The following is a 17,203-nucleotide window of genomic DNA, read 5'->3' on the forward strand; positions in this document are numbered from 1 at the left end:
AGAAATTGCCAAGCATTCATATACTGATAAACATAGGGGTTGACCTTTGGAGTTGACAAAGCCCGTTTGATAGCTTAGATCTTTGCTTTCCATCTGCAATGTGTGATACAGAGCCTTCAGAAAGTATTCACACCCCTTGACTTATTCAACATTTTGTAGTGTTACAGCCTGAATTCAAAATGGATTACATTGATTTGGTTTCTCACCCTTCTACACACAATACACCATAATGGCAAAGTGAAAACATGTTTTTAGACATTTTTGCAAATGTATTGAAAATAAGTATTCACACCCCTGAGTCAATACGTTGTAGAGGCAGGCACCTTTGGCAGCGATTACAGCTGTGAGTCTTTCTGTGTAAGTCTTTAAGAGCTTTCCACACCTGGATTGTACAACATTTGCCCATTATAAAAGATTCTTCAAGCTCTGTCAAATTGGTTGTTGATCATTGCTGGACAACCATTTTCAGGTCTTGCCATAGATTTTCAAGTATATTTAAGTCAAAACTGTAACTGTGCCACTCAGGAACATACAATGTCTTCTTGGTATGCAACTCCAGTGTAGATGTGGCCTTGTGTTTTAGGTTATTGTCCTGCTGAAAGGTGAATTCATCTACKAGTGTCTGGTGGAAAGCAGACTGAACCAGGTTTTCCTCTAGGGTTTTGCCTGTGCTTACCTCCATTCCGTTTCTTTTATATACTGAGCGGTTGGCCTCATGGTGAAACTCCTGAACGGTTTCCTTCCTCTCCGACAATGGAGTTAGGAAGGACGTCTGTATTTTTGTAGTGACTGGGTGTATTGATACACCATCCAAAGTGTAATTAATAACTGCACCATGCATAAAGGGATATTCAATGTCTACCAATAGGTGCCCTTCTTTGTGAGGCATTGGAAAAACTCTGGTCTTTGTGGTTGAATCTGTGTTTGAAATTCACTGCTCGACTGGGGGACCTTACAGATAATTGTATGTGTGGGGTACAGAGATGAGGTAGACATCATGTTAAACACTATTATTGCACACTGAGTCAATGCAACTTATTATGTGACTTGTTAAGCACATTTTTACTCCTGAACTTATTTAGGCTTGCCATAACAAAGASGTTGAATACTTATACTAATTTCAGCGTTTAATTTATAATTAATTTGTAAAACATTCAAAAAACATTATGGGGTATTGTGTGTAGGCCAGTGACAAGAAATCTCAATTTAATCCATTTTAAATTCAGACTTTAACACAACAAAATGTAGAAGAAAATCAGGTGGTGTGATGAATACTTTCTGAAGGCATGAACACAATAACATGTTGAGACATGACCAGGAATGGGTGGATGCACACACACACACACACACAGCATATGGTGGGAAAATGGTGAGAACACACCCTAAGAGAAATTAGACACTGCTGACTGGTGGAGTTCGAGATAGTTAGTGATAGGCACTAAATATTCCAATAGTGCCTTGTAGAAATGTTAGCTTTAGGTTATGATTTTGAATCAGATCAATCACCCAGAATCAGTTAGAAGCCTGAATAAAACCTGATGACAACACAAACTCTTAAAATCAATTTTTTTAATAGAAGTGCATATTTGAACATTTTCTRTTATAATCTCGTCATACACGTGATTTCGCATTCAGGAACCGCACAGCAAACACTTTTCATATTGCGTACTTGAATAAAAGGGAAGTTGAATCCCGATTGTCCTGCATAAAATTCACAAAACTAGCCATGCTGAAAGGAACTGCATGTAGAGGGGTTGYGGGGGGGCATGTTTTGGATTAAAGCCATGAGAAACTGAAAAAGGGAACCAGTTTGGGTTAAAGAAACAACATTGTGAATGACTTGTTGTCATTCAACCTATTTAGAAGCTAAACAAGTCCAGCAAGCTAACATTTCAAACGTTAATTAGAGAGATTAGAACACCACAGTGACAAGAGTGTTTACTAAAACAWGTAATCATGACAAATGGTATGGAAAAAACAAACTCGTTTTAGTGTTCAAATTAAYCTGCAGAGTCACTGAGCAATTACACTGTCCACCACATAAGCTACATTTCCCATGAAACCATTCAACAAAAAGTATATTTGGAGATAAAGAAGAAGAACAAAACATAATTAACACAATGGATTWTTTTTGGCTCATGCAGGTTTAGCTGGCAAAAAAACCCCACAACTACAGGCCAAGCATTGCCAAATCCTTAATACCTGAGGCTCAATATAATAATCTTTCAGAGTATGTTTAATAGCAAACTCACTATCAATACCATGCTAGCCTAGACACAACATATTATTTTACTATAAACTACTTCTCGCTGTGATGTAGAGAATAAATCAATGAAACTGCATGGTTGATTTATATAATCAAGTGGTATGATCAACTATACTATCTTACATTTACATTTACATTTAAGTCATTTAGCAGACGCTCTTATCCAGAGCGACTTACAAATCTTCATTTAATATCTTAATTAAATGGTTCAGCACAGGGCTAGTCAACATTCTAAGATGTTTTCTGTTGTCAAAGATATATTAAATAAAATCTGGGAATTCTAACAAAGCCCGAAGTTCCAGCGAGACTAGCAGGATTCCATTTTWGTCCGTGCCGCCCTCCCTTATTCTCAGAGTTTGAAGTTCCACGATGCAAAAGGACTGGATAGGTGAGTGTATGGTAGAACCTTCACATACCCTATCGAACGAGGTGGAGCCATCATCTTATCACTTACCTATCGAATCCTTGTGATCTGCGAACACTGAAATGGTAGACCTCAAGGAAGAGACTAGTGACTGAAATGGAATCGGGCCACTGTCTAATGTGTTTGTGTCTATGCATTCATCTGTATGTGGGTTTTCCTAGGGGTGTATGCACATCTCTGTGGTACAGTAAGTTCAAACCTACTCCTCAGGCCCAACTACAGACAGCTAATGAAGCAGACATCTGCACRAATGCAGTAATGTTTCCTCAAATGAACCGCCACAAGGCTCTCTGGGGTATGCGACAGATTCCAGATCAGATACCATCATCAGAGCAATTCATCACTAGCCCAGKTCTGTTGATGCTGTATAGTCAACTCTGATGATAGGAGTTGGCAAGAGCACAAATAGATCTGGGAACAGGCAAATGTCTGGTAACTCAAAAATACAAAAGGGGGTATTAATAGAAATGTATCACCGTTTTTTGTAATGCAGGAATAACATGCTGAACAAAATTCAGCGCAAAATTGTATGCATGAAGTCAACCTCTGCATCAATTAATTTGTTATCAAAATGTTATGATGTCATTAGGACGACATAATCAATGGTAATTCCCTGAATAAGTCTGGACGATAAACTAGACGATAAGTTCCACGTAAGATTTGTGTATATTTGGGCAGCTGAAGTAGCTTTGTGATCTAAATCTCAGAAAAACCTGCGAGAGAGAGAGAGAGGGAGAATATTTAGCACAGATAAACGTTTATTGGGATGAGTCTTGTCCTTGAGGCAAAACTATGCGATTTCCGGTAGATGGGCCAGCCTCACACTCAAAAAATGTCTATATTGTACAAATTCATGAAAACAAAAAMGGTTTTGATCTTAATTTAAGTTTAGGTTTATGCATTAGGGTTAGCAGTGTGATTAGGGTTAAGGTTAGGGTTAGGTTTGAAATCAGATTGTATGACTTTGTGGCTGTGCCAGCTAGTGARCACTCTGCAGAGCTGCCTCCAGAACAAGATTCATGACGGGAAAAATAAAAAGGAAACCTGCAATTTTAGAGATCTGACTGGGGGCAGGCAGTTCAAACGCATTGAATGAACAGCAGAGTTGCATCTGACATCTGGTATGTATCTCTCCACCTCTCTCTCTTTGTGGGGAGTGTGTGTGTTCTTCCCTTCTTTCTTTTCCAGATGGATTCCGACAATGAGGAGAACTATGGACTGAAACAAACCTGATCATAATGTCATCACGACATCACGCTAACCAAGAACTCCAGACACACACACACAGACACACGCGCTCGCACACATACCAGGAGATTTCACGTGCTCAATCATCAGCTCAATAACTCACTACTGAAGCTGTACATAGATAAGTTGCACTAAAAAAACAGCAAACTCTGCAGTTTTCAAGGACCAGGACTACTGAAACACATGCTGCAAAAATTGATAAAGTCCTTCTCCAGGGGCAATATTCTCCTCAAAATAAAGCTTCACTCAAATGCCTGTGACATTGAAATAGGCCCTTCAAAGATTCATTACATTAGTCCATCATGTATTCTCCAAATGTCCAATCTACTCCCCCTACACTTGGAGATGGCACTAACCAATGAGGCAGTCCCATGTACTCAGATGGGATACAGAGAGAAAACACTATTGAACCTTCATTGTTGTCTGGAGTCTTCACCAGTGAGTGAGTTACTGTACATGGCCCCTTGGATTGTCATTATAATTCGCTATGAGATGTCCCTTATGAAACATACAATTGATTGATATGCTTCTGAGTTTGAACACTCCTTATAGTCTTTTGGTTGGGTTGCAGTGCACGCGGACAGAGAACCAGGGGCACTAGGATTTAAAGGCATCAATAGAAGGTTATTGATCACCTGGCCAGCTGACATCTTTATTTTCCCCTGCTTCCCCTATCATGCAGCTGAACTTCTCCAAAATGGCTTCCACGCTGATCTGGGGCAGGCCAGCGTCCAGTGGACAGCCCTCCACCAGGCTGTTCATGGGTGTGGCCGGCACCTGGAAGTCCTCCTCCGTCCCAGAGTCCTCGGCACCCAACAGGCGGCGGCGGTGGTGCCGAGAGGCCGAAAAGCAGTGGCGGCGGGCATCTCCATCGATACCAGGCGACCCCGTGGGGTCAAAGTGGTTGTCCAGCTCCTCAAAGTCCTCCGCCTCCCCACAATGCACTTGCTTCTTGTCCCACTCCTTCAGGAAGTCCTTGAGGATAGGTAGCACTTTCTTGCGGGAGGCCAGCGCGTTGCCTTGGAGATAGGACTTGATGTCGTTGAAGGGGCTGCTCATTGGAGAGATGCACAGAGAGGGGTTCCGGGCCTTTTCTAATGCTTGGCTCACCTACAGCAGAATGTGAAACACACTTAAAAGTGTATTGCTATTTCATAGTTGCCGTTTAAACATTGACTAATATTCTCAAATTGTCATGCCTGAGAGGATAAACACACTAATAAATAATAGCAACAGGCAGCATTGAATACTTTGATTTATCTCACTTACAGARATGCTTAATATCACATAATAATACTATTTATTTTCACACCAAGGAATAGTTTCTGAAGGCCAAAATTAAACTAACAAGGTAGGTAGGTAGGTTGACACACAAAGTAGACCATTTTTTATGTATATTTAAGCAGCAYGGAGGAAAGATTCACACCAATATTCAAATGGCCACTTTACAATACACTGAACTCATATAAAATACTTTTCAATGTCAGGAACAGAAATGTGCAGCACAAAATTGGTAAATTCTACCAAGTCTATTAGAGGGCTAGGTGGAACTATTACCTATTATAAAACCTACCCCTATCAAATCCATAATATTATATTACTAACCCTATAAATATACAATCATCTCACATCATAGGGGTCTAGGGGTCAATATAAGTTGGCATGGCAGTGCAGTTCATACCTCCTCCCTATAGAGGGTGCTGGAGCTGTAGACCGCCAGCTGCCGATGGGGCTCGCTGCGTTCATTGAAAGAGATTGTCATGGCGACACCGCACCACAAACGATGTTGTGACAGAACTCCAAAGCTCCCGTTGTAGGCTCTTCCGCTGTAGGAACATCTGTTGGAACGCACGGGATGACGTACAACAGTAACAACAAAAACTATACATACAGAAACAGGCATGGTGTTGAATACTATTCAAAGTCTTTCAAATATTTTGAGCGTTTGCTTGGTTCATTCTAAAAGGCAAGCTCAATCAAGTACAGATACAGTATAAATGACTTCAAATAGTATTTTGAACCCAGGTCGGTTATGTCATTTTGGGTCATGTTTAATTGTCATGCAAATAGCCACGGTTATTGTCCATAATTGTCATTTTTGTAAAAAAAATATTTGGTGCTTGTAATGCATCTTTGAAAATGACTACGACATACCTAATGAATACAATAGCTTTGGTGACCCCTGTCTTAAAAACGAATGGTTTTGAACCTTGGAACGTTCATATTAAGTTTCTCCTCCTGACAGTGGTGGCAAAACTACCCAATTGTCATATTGAAGTAAAGTAAAGATACTTAATAACGTAAAATAACTTGGAAAGTAGAAAGTATTTGGTTTAAATATATAATGTATCAAACAGTATATATTGATAAAATATACTTAAGTATAAAAGTAAAAATTAATAATTTCAAATTCCTTATATTAAGCAAACAGACAGCACATTTTCTTGTTTCTTTCATTTTCCGGATAGCCAGGGGCATACACTCCAACACTCAGACCATCATTTACAGATAGCCAGGGGCACGCTGCAACACTCAGACATCATTTACAGATAGCCAGGGGCACGCTGCAACACTCAGAACATATTTACAGATAGCCAGGGGCACACTCCAACACTCAGACATCAAATTTTACAGATAGCAGGGGCAAACTCCAACACTCAGACACATTTACAGATAGCCAGGGGCCCACTCCAACACTCAGACATAATTTACAGATAGCCAGGGCACACTCCAACACTCAAACACTTTACAGATAGCCGGCAGGGGACATCCAACACTCAGACATCATTTACAGATCAGGGGCACACTCCAACACTCAGACTATTAACAAATAGCCGGGGCAGCCCATCAACACTCAGACATAATTTACAGATAGCCAGGGGCACAGCTGCAACACTCAGACATCATTTACAGTAGCCAGGGGCACACTCCAACACTCAGACATCATTTACAGATAGCCAGGGCACTACAACACTCAGACATCATTTACAGATAGCCAGGGGCACACTCAACCACACTCAGGCATCATTTACAAATGAAGCATGTGTTTAGTGTGTCTTCCAGATCAGAGACAGTAGGGATGACCGGCGATGTTCTCTTAATAAGTGTGTGAATTAGACWATTTTCCTGTCCTGCTAAGCATTCAAAATGTWAKGAGTARTTTTGGGTGTCAGGGAATATGTATGGAGTAAAAAGTACATTATTTTCTTGAGGAARGTAGTGAAGTAAAAGTAAAASTTTTCAAAAATATAAATAGTAAAGTAAAGTACAGATACCTCATAAAACTACTTAAGTAGTACTTTAAAGTATTTTCACTTAAGTACTTTACACCACTGCTCCCGACTGTGCTTTTCTGCTTGTAAAATTATTACCAACTTTACCCATTTCATGTAAAAAAAAACGTATATTGGGTAAACTATATCTAAATGAAATATAAAGTAGAATCCCTTCTCTTAAAATGAATGCATTGAGACGATTATTACACTTATTTTTGTTAGTTCACAGTTATTATCCATATCCATAATTGTTATCCATAATTGTTACACAATTACACAATAACTGTGCCAGCTCTAATAGAAGGTATTTGTAAAAAATAATACATTTACACTGGGACGGAGGAACTGCACTGCAGTTAAACAGAGTTACTTATTTGATGTGCATTCACCAGGAGTCAACTATCTGTATTAACTACAGTAGACTCCCACTTTCAACTCCTCCTCTTCTGTAAGCAATGACGACCACCCAAATATCAGGGAGTATTCTTAACTAACAGACATGACTCCTGTCACTATTGTTTAGCCTGGTCTGAAGCAAAACTGTAGCTACTGATCTCATTTGTTTATGCTAATCAGACGGTAAAATATACYCTCTGAGCCATTAGTTGCATATAGCTGTCACTTTCGCTCCTAGATGTCTGTCACTGCATYTAGTTGCACCTCCCRGAGGCAGAGGCTCCATTGTCAGAATGAAGAATATGAAAAAAGATCATCTCCCAGGATTAAAAGCGAGTCTGATAGCTAAATTGGTAACATTGTAGAGTGACTGAAGAGTATGACTGAAGAGGAAAGATTCTAATAGTGGAATAGAATTCTCCCAAAGGAGTAGGAAATATGACTTGGTGAATCATCTGCAAACCCAAATTCGTTAAAGAGTTGGTTATTCAAAGGAAAAGTCGGCCATTTTAACGCATCGCTGTTAACGGGGAAGAGTAAAGGTTCACACACACACACACACAGTATGATGCTGAGAGGGTGATGTTAAAGGTAGACTCAGCCATATTCATTTACCATGAGGAGCAGGGCAACTTCCGACARAAACAAAGACTGKGCGAAGCAAGAGGCTGCAATCGTCAGCATTTGMTGTCACGCAGCTATCACACTGKATTAGAGAGATGCAAACTCCTGTGCAGATGTTTAACAGTGTATGTGTTGGTGCTGACGAGTGCAACCTCTTGCCTCACACTCTCTGGCTGCACTGCTCTTGTGGTGACCTAATATCGCTGAGTCTCAGTTTAAAGCAAGGTGGTGGCAGAGTGGATTAATTCAAGTATCGGCATGGCTAGACAGTACGTACATCTAGTGTCATGTACACAGCGCTGACTGCCAGTCTCAGGTCGCCTCTGGAGACAGCCTTCATGTCCTTCAGCAGGATCTGCTCTGTAGAAAGACCTGTAACACAAACCAATGGGACACACAGTATTACAATGGCAGCATGTAATTGGGTAATGACACTACAGCAGATCATATACTGTATGTAGGTCCCTGTGTTTTGGTTAAATCATGTCACATGACCTGTGTTTTTAACCTTTATTTGAAGCCTTTAAATCACATTTTTAAAATGTAGGTCATGTGACATGATTAACCAAAACACAGGGCACTACTTTAACAGTGTGTTCACAAAGGATTCATGCCCCTTGACMTATTCCACATTTTGTTGTCTTACTGACGGAATTCAAAATGGATTAAATATTTGTTTTTTCTCTCACCCATCTACACACAATACCCCATCACAATGAAAAAGGGAAAACATGTTTTTAGAAATTTTWGCAAATTCACTGAAAATGAAATACAGTCGTGGCCAAAAGTTTTGAGAATGACACAAATATTAATTTTCACAAAGTCTGCTGCCTCAGTTTGTATGATGGCAATTTGCATATACTCCAGAATGTTATGAAGAGTGATCAGATTAATTGCAAAGTCCCTCTTTGCCATGCAAATGAACTGAATCCCCKAAAAACATTTCCACTGCATTTCAGCCCTGCCACAAAAGGACCAGCTGACATCATGTCAGTGATTCTCTCGTTAAKACAGGTGTGAGTGTTGACGAGGACAAGGCTGGAGATCACTCTGTCATGCTGATTGAGTTRGATTAACAGACTGGAAGCTTCAAAAGGAGGGTGGTGCTTGGAATCATTGTTCTTCCTTTGTAAACCATGGTTACCTGCAAGGAAACACGTGCCGTCATCATTGCTTTGCACAAAATGGGCTTCACAGGCAAGGATATTGCTGCCAGTAAGATTGCACCTAAATCAACCATTTATCGGATCATCAAGAACTTCAAGGAGAGCGGTTCAATTGTTGTGAAGAAGGCTTCAGGGTGCCCAAGAAAGTCCAGCAAGCGCCAGGACCGTCTCCTAAAGTTGATTCAGCTGCGGGATCGGGGCACCACCAGTACAGAGCTTGCTCAGGAATGGCAGCAGGCAGGTGTGAGTGCATCTGCACGCACAGTGAGACTTTTGGAGGATGGCCTGGTGTCAAAAAGGGCAGCAAAGAAGCCAGTTCTCTCCAGGAAAAACATCAGGGACAGACTGATATTCTGCAAAAGGTACAGGGATTGGACTGCTGAGGACTGGGGTAAAGTACTTTTCTCTGCCCTTTCCGATTGTTTGGGGCATCCGGGAAAAAAGCTTGTCCGGAGAAGACAAGGTGAGCGCTACCATCAGTCCTGTGTCATGCTAACAGTAAAGCATCTGAGACCATTCATGTGTGGGGTTGCTTCTCAGCCAAGGGAGTGGGCTCACTCACAATTTTGCCTATAAACACAGCCATGAATAAAGAATGGTACCAACACATCCTCCGAGAGCAACTTCTCCCAACCATCCAGGAACAGTTTGGTGACGAACAATGCCTTTTCCAACATGATGGAGCACCTTGCKATAAGGCAAAAGTGATAACTAAGTGGCTCGGGGAACAAAACATCGATATTTTGGGTCCATGGCCAGGAAACTTTCCAGACCTTAATCCCATTGAGAACTTGTAGTCAACCCTTCAAGAGACGGGTGGACAAACAAAAATCCACAAATTCTGACAAACTCCAAGCATTGATTATGCAAGAATGGGCTGCCATCAGTCAGGATGTGGCCCAGAAGTTAATTGACAGCATGCCAGGGCGGATTGCAGAGGTCTTGAAAAAGAAGGGTCAACACTGCAAATATTGACTCTTTGCATCAACTTCATGTAATTGTCAATAAAAGCCTTTGACACTCATGAAATGCTTGTAATTATACTTCAGTATTCAATAATAACATCTGACAAAAATATCTAAAGACACTGAAGCAGCAAACTTTGTGGAAATTAATATTTGTGTCATTCTCAAAACTTTTGGCCACGACTGTACATAAATACTCTTATTTACACATTTATTGTTTGAAAAATTCTTCAAGCTCCGTCAAATTGGTTGTTGATCATTTCTAGACAACCATTTTCAGGTCTTGACATAGATTGACAAAGCAGACTGAKGCAGGTTTTCCTCTAGGATTTTGCCTGTGCTTAGCMCCATTCCATTTTCTTTTTAATCCTYAAAACTCCCCCAGTCATTAACGATTACAAGCGTACCCATAACATGATTTAGCTACCACTATGCTTGAAAATACGGAGAGAGGTACTCAGTAATGTGTTGTAATGGATTTGCCCCAAACATAACACTTTGTATTGAGTACAAAAAGTGAATTGCTTTGCCACATTTCTTTGCAGAATTACTTTAGTGCCTATTGCAAACAGGATGCATATTTTGGAATATTCTGTACAGGCTTCCTTCTTTTCACTCTGTCAATTAGGTTAGTATTGTGGAGTAACTACYATGTTGTTGATCCATTCTCAGRTCTCCTATCACCGCCATTCAACTCTGTAACTGTTTTAGTCACCATTGAGCGGTTTCACCTGAGCGGTTTCCTTCCTCTCCGGCAACTGAGTAAGGAAGGACACTTGTATCTTTGTAGTGACTGGGTGTATTGATACACCATCCAAAGTGTAATTAATAACTGCACCATGCTCAAAGGGATATTCAATGTATGCTTTTTTTTAACCAATCTACCAATAGGTGCCCTTCTTTGCGAGGCATTGGAAACCCTCATTGGTCTTTTTGAATGAATCTGTGTTTGAAATTCCCTGCTAGACTGATGGACCTTACAGATACTTTTGAGGTAGTTATTAAAAAATCATGTTAAACACTATTATTGCACAAAGAGTGAGGTCATACAACTTATTATGTGACTTGTTAAGCAAATGTGTACTACTGAACATATTTAGGCTTGCCATAACCTAGTTTGAATACTTATTGACTTAAGACATTTCAGCTTTTCATTTTTAATGAATTAGTACAAATATCAAAAAAACATAATTTTCTATGGTAAATTACCACAACGCAGGGTGTAATGTGGTCAAATACAGTCAAATATTGGATGTAGTCAAGTATTGGATTTTTATCTCTGACACAATGTTTGTAATGGCGTCGAAATAAGGATGCATAAGCAAAAAAGAACCCAATACCTACTTCAAAATATGGTGGTGGATCTTTGATGTTATGGGGCTATTTTGTTTCCACTGGTCCTGGGTCTCTTGTTAAGGTCAACGTCATCATGAACATTACCCAGTACCAGTATAACATAACACATAGTAAGATAAACCTGGAATGTGGTCAACACAAGGGAGAATGACTGTCCCCTTTCATTGAAGCCCTGGAAGTCCAAGGACGACCGCAGACTGCAGGCATTGTTAGGAGAAAACAGGATCCCCCATTAAAGTGAATTGAAAAATGGCAATCGTCATGGTCAATCTTTGTGTAAAGAAAACATTACTTAGAAGACAATCATGGTACCAATATCGCGGTACCCCGGTCGGCCTTCAGCTTGAGTTAATCAATGAGAGGGGGRAATACTGAGCTAGCCTGCAACGTCACTTCTTGGAGTKGCTRWAACTGCGCATGTTATGTCTCCATMAGACGCCATCTTAACCGACTTCATTTGGCTTGAATGCGCTATTGAGTCTGCACATAGGAATGAATGGTGTCACGCGAACGATGGCTTTGTCCAGTCATTGGGTCAAGAGAGCAGAGGTTCCTACCTAAAGGGTTTGACATATTAGTTTGTTTACTTCTAGATGAACACTCCACAACATTCTTTTGACGTCGTGTAAAATCTCACATTTACTCTACAACACTCTTTAAAATACGGGTAACACTTTATTTGAATGGTATGTCCTAACAGTGTCATAATACTGGCATAATAATGTCATATTGTCATGACATCCTGTGTCCCTGAATGTCAAGTGACAAGGCAGTGTCATTTTGTCCACCTGTCAACACTTTTCCCATGGCGGGTTTTGCTTTATTACCTGAGATGTCAAACTTGGCGCTCTGTAGGGACTGGAAGAGGGCGCCCCTGGGTGGCAGGTCGGGGAAGCGCGACTCCAGTAGGCAGGCCAGATGGCTGTCCTTGGGTGTGACCTTGCCCGCCTCTGGTGCCATGTTGACACAATCCAGCACGATGGCCCCTGTGTGGGCACACTGCCAAGTATAGGTGAACTGAGCCAATTGTTACCGCAGGCATTGACAAACAAGRGCAACTAAAAGAGAATTGTTGATTTCAGTAAAAATTCCTCCTGCCATTTTCCCACTGCCTAGTTCTGAGGTATGCATTGTTTAAAGACCCGGAGACACTGTGACCCTCAAGTACTGGAGTTTGGCACGGCAACCTTACCGTATAATAATTGGGCCACCTGTCTGTCTAACACTTCAGGTGCCTTGTGGTGAATGTACTCCGTCACCAAGGTGGCACAGGAACCCACGGTTTCCATGGTGACCGAACAGGAAGTGGAGGGTGTCCTCTCGAGGTGGTGGTGATCAATGACTTCCACAACTGCCTCCTCCAAGTCAATGTCGGGACTACGGGGAAAAGTTGGAGTTGAGTGAATATTGTGAAATAKATTGTGTCATGTATCCTTAACTGTGTGTTTTCTGCCTCCCGAGTGGCGCAGCCATCTAAGGCACTGCATCACAGTGCTTGAGGCATCACTACAGACTCGGGTTCAATCCCAGGCTGTGTTACAGCCGGCTGTGACCAGGAGACCCATGAGACAGCACACAATTGGCCCAGCGTCGTCCGGGTTAGGGGAGGGTTTGGCCGGCCGGGATATCCTTGTCCCATTGTGATCTAGCGACTCCTTGTGGCGAGCCGGGTGCCTGCAAGCTAACTTCGATCGCCAGCTGGACGGTGTTTCCTCCGACACATTGGTGCGGCTGGCTTCCAGGTTAAGCGAGCAGTGTGTCAAGAAGCAGTGCGGCTTGGCAGGGTCGTGTTTCAGAGGACGCACAGCTCTCAACCTTCACCTCTCCCGAGTCTGTAGGGGAGTTGCAGCGATGAGACAACTGTTATGAAATTGGGAAGAAAAAGGGGTCAAAAGTAACATGTTTTCTTAATCTGGGTCCGGGAAACTGGCCCTCCACATATCAGGCACTTCACCACAAAGTTGTCCTGTGTTGTCAATATTACTTGATACTGTAGGTATCATTGGTAGAAAGTCTGAGTGAGAGAAAGGCAGAGATGMCAAGGGAGAGAACGTCAGAAAGAGAGTGTGAGAAAATAAAGAAGAGTCATGTTGCAACCCCTGACCTAGGAAGCACGTTGTGGTCCACTAGGGAGAGCACCAGCCTCTTGGCTCTATGGAGCCCTGCCAGGTCCACCTCGTCACGGAACACCAGAGCCTCTGGTGGAACCCCGCTCTCCTTCAGCAGGAACACGTTGTCTGAACGCAGGGGGAACTCGGCCCTCGGGATGTTCAGCACTGGCACCACAGTCTTACACGAGCTGCCAGACGTCTGGGAACAAAGGGGATGGAAGAAGAGGAAGGGAAAAGGAGGAGAGGAGGAGAGGATGGAAGAGGGAGACCAGTTTAAAACAGACATCTGACACCAACARACCTTCCTGCTGAGGTTCGCTGGGATTCCTCTGCAATGTTTTTGTCCACCATCTCAGGCCTTTGGCGGATCTTGAGTATCTGAGGCTGTGTGAATATTTCATGAGTAGCGGGGGCGTATAGGCTAGCGAGCAGCTATAGCCAGGGGTTAGAGAGGGCAGATGGATCAATGCAGTAACGAAAGATAAGGAGAGACCGGTGGCTGGTGGCCAGGGCACAGACACTGCTTTTATGCTTGAGTATGATCCGAGTGACTCTGAAGGTTGTCTGATCCTATTTTGGAGAATTCTGGGCATTTTGGTTACGCTTGGTCAAGCTATGGACCTCAGACCTAGAAATGAGTTACTCACAGAGTTCATTCTGAGCCGGGGGTGCTTCAGGACTTGGCCCAGCTCTCTCAACACTATTAACAAGTTAAATGAGGAGATTAATTAGTGCATAGCAGGACGTATTAATTTACCAATTTGATTTCAAACAACCACAACATAGAGTCTATGGGTCTTCATACCAGAAGATTTCCAGAAGGTACACTACATCACCAAAAGTATYTGGACATCCCTTCAAATTAGTGGATTCGGCTATTTTAGCCACATCCGTGGCTAACAGATGTATAAAGTCGGGCGCACAGCCTTGCAATCTCCATAGACAAACATTTGCAGTGAAATGGCCTTACTGWAGAGCTCAGTAACTTTCAACGTGGCACCGTCATAGGATGCCACCTTTCCAACAAGTCAGTTCGTAYAATTTCTGCCCTGCTAGAGCTTCCCCGGTCAACTGTAAGTGCTCTTATTGTGAAGTGGAAARGTCTAAGAGCAACAACACTCACTACCAAGTTCCAAACTGCCTCTGGAAGCAACGTCAGCACAAGAACTGTTTMTTGGGAGCTTCATGAAATGGGTTTCCATGGCAGAGCAGCCACTCACAAGCCTAAGACCACCATGGCAATGCCAAACGTCGGCTGGAGTGGTGTAAAGCTCGCAGCAATTGGACTCTGGAGCAGTGGAAACACGTTCTCTGGAGTGATAAATAACGCTTCACCATCTGGCAGTCCTAAGGATTTATCTAGGTTTGGCGGATGCCAGGAGAACACTACCTGCCCTAATACATAGTGTCAACTGTAAAGTTTGGTGGAGGAGGAATAATGGTTTGGGGCTGTTTTTCCTGGTTCGGGCTAGGCCCCTTAGTTCCAGTGAYGGAAAATCTTAACACTACAGCATACAATGACATTCTAGACGACTCTGTGCTTCCAACTTTGTAGCAACAGTTTGGGGAAGGCCCACGTGCTCAAAGTGAGGTCCATACAGAAATGGTTTGTCYAGATTGGTGTGGAAGAACTTGACTGGCCTGCACAGAGCCCTGACCTCAACCCCATCGAACACCTTTGGGGTGAATTGGAACGCCGACTACGAGCCAGGCCTAATCGCCCAACATCAGTTCCTGACTTCACTAATGCTCTTTTGGCTGAATGGAAGAAAGTCCCCGCAGCAATGTTCCAACATCTAGTGGAAAGCCTTCCCAGAAAAGTGGAGGCTGTTATAMCAGCAAAGGGGMGACCAACTCCATATTAATATCCATGATTTTGGAATGAGATGTTCGACGAGCACACATACTTTTGGTCATGTAGTGAATGTATTTTTGGGTAACAATTTACTAAAACCCCCTGTTATATAAGGGCTACATAACACTGTCATAATCATGGCATAACTGGTGTCACTTATGATAACTGACGTTATGTCTGATTTTGAGTGTTATGTAGTCCTTATGACTCAAGTAAAGCAGGGTGCCGAAACAAAATGAAATCTCAGTAGTGAGACACCCCAAAATACATGGCTGATAATTGCATAAGATGTTCTGGAAGCCTCTTGCGAGGGCCAAGTTTGTCAAGGCACTAGACCCACTTCCGCAGCCTGAAGTAAAGTGTCAATTACTTGTTACCATATAAAAAACCTGAACTATGAGAAGGGAACGGATACTTCAGGTATGGTAACTCATTTTCGACCGGGTTGAGGGATTTCACTAATGAGAGGCGGCACAGGCTAGAAGCTATGACTCACTTTGGACAGAAAAGTAGGCGAAGGCGAGGGACGACACCATGGAGTCGAGGTCACAAGCCTCGTTGCCAAGGACAACGTGGATCCCAGAGCTGCCCTCCGAACTGCCCTAAGGAGGGAGAAGAAGGAGGAAGGAAGGAAGGAAGGAAGGAAGGAAGGAAGGAAGGAAGGAAGGAAGGAAGGAAGGAAGGAAGGAAAAGAGAGGGGGAAGTAAAGAGAGTGGGAAAGTTCCTTGTCAGATTTATACATTGTAGATTTCTAAACCGTTTTTTTTTTACACAGCCAAGGCTACACTAGTCAAAATGTAAAAAGCATTGGTATTGGCTAAACAGTCGCCAGAATGCAAGATACCTGCCTGCAGTCAGTTAATGAATAGCCAAGAAAAGCCTAGTGAAACAAATCCCATGTTGACAGACTGAAATGGTAGACCTATATTTAATTCTGGCTCACAGTAGTTAGTTAGCATCTAGCCTATGCTATCATTTTTGGACTGCTGCTTTTAATCTACTTAGGCTATGATAATCAAAGAACATCACCTACTTTAAAGTGGCACTCCAGTCTACTTTTCACCTAATTTAACAACTGATTTACTTAACAATAGGCACATCTCAATAGGTGGTCCAGATAAGTCATGACATAGCACAAGTCATGCTCCTCTATTGTTCCTCAAGAAGGAGGGCCGATGACATCCAGATTCCCATCAGACCAACTCTTTGAATGGCCTACTCCTTGAAGTTTGCTGTTGTGTCAAAAATGGTACAGTTATATTGTAAAGTTCGTGTCAGGTCTGTCTTCACGTTTGTTTGTCTTGTAAAACTTATACTCAGAGGGGTGTTTTCGTGTGTTAGTTTAGGTCTTGTTCTATTAATCATTATGGGCATCATACCTCAGCTGCACATTGGTCTATCAGGATCCCTCTCTCCTCTCCTCGTCCGAGGAGGAGCATTAGGATTTCCGTTACAATTTTGCTCAAAACGTATTTCTTCACCCTTTAGTGTGTGTCGACTGCATTGTATTTAATACC

The 17,203-nt window shown here is 42.3% G+C and overlaps 1 pseudogene; it reads right to left on the bottom strand.

Moving 5' to 3' along the window:
• Positions 1–1,551: 1,551 nt before the first annotated feature.
• The window catches only part of LOC111955904 (exopolyphosphatase PRUNE1-like), a 22,912-nt pseudogene continuing 7,260 nt past the window's right edge, over positions 1,552–17,203 (bottom strand).

Source organism: Salvelinus sp. IW2-2015, linkage group LG31, assembly GCF_002910315.2.
Source record: "Salvelinus sp. IW2-2015 linkage group LG31, ASM291031v2, whole genome shotgun sequence".
NCBI classification, from domain to species: Eukaryota; Metazoa; Chordata; class Actinopteri; order Salmoniformes; family Salmonidae; genus Salvelinus; species Salvelinus sp. IW2-2015.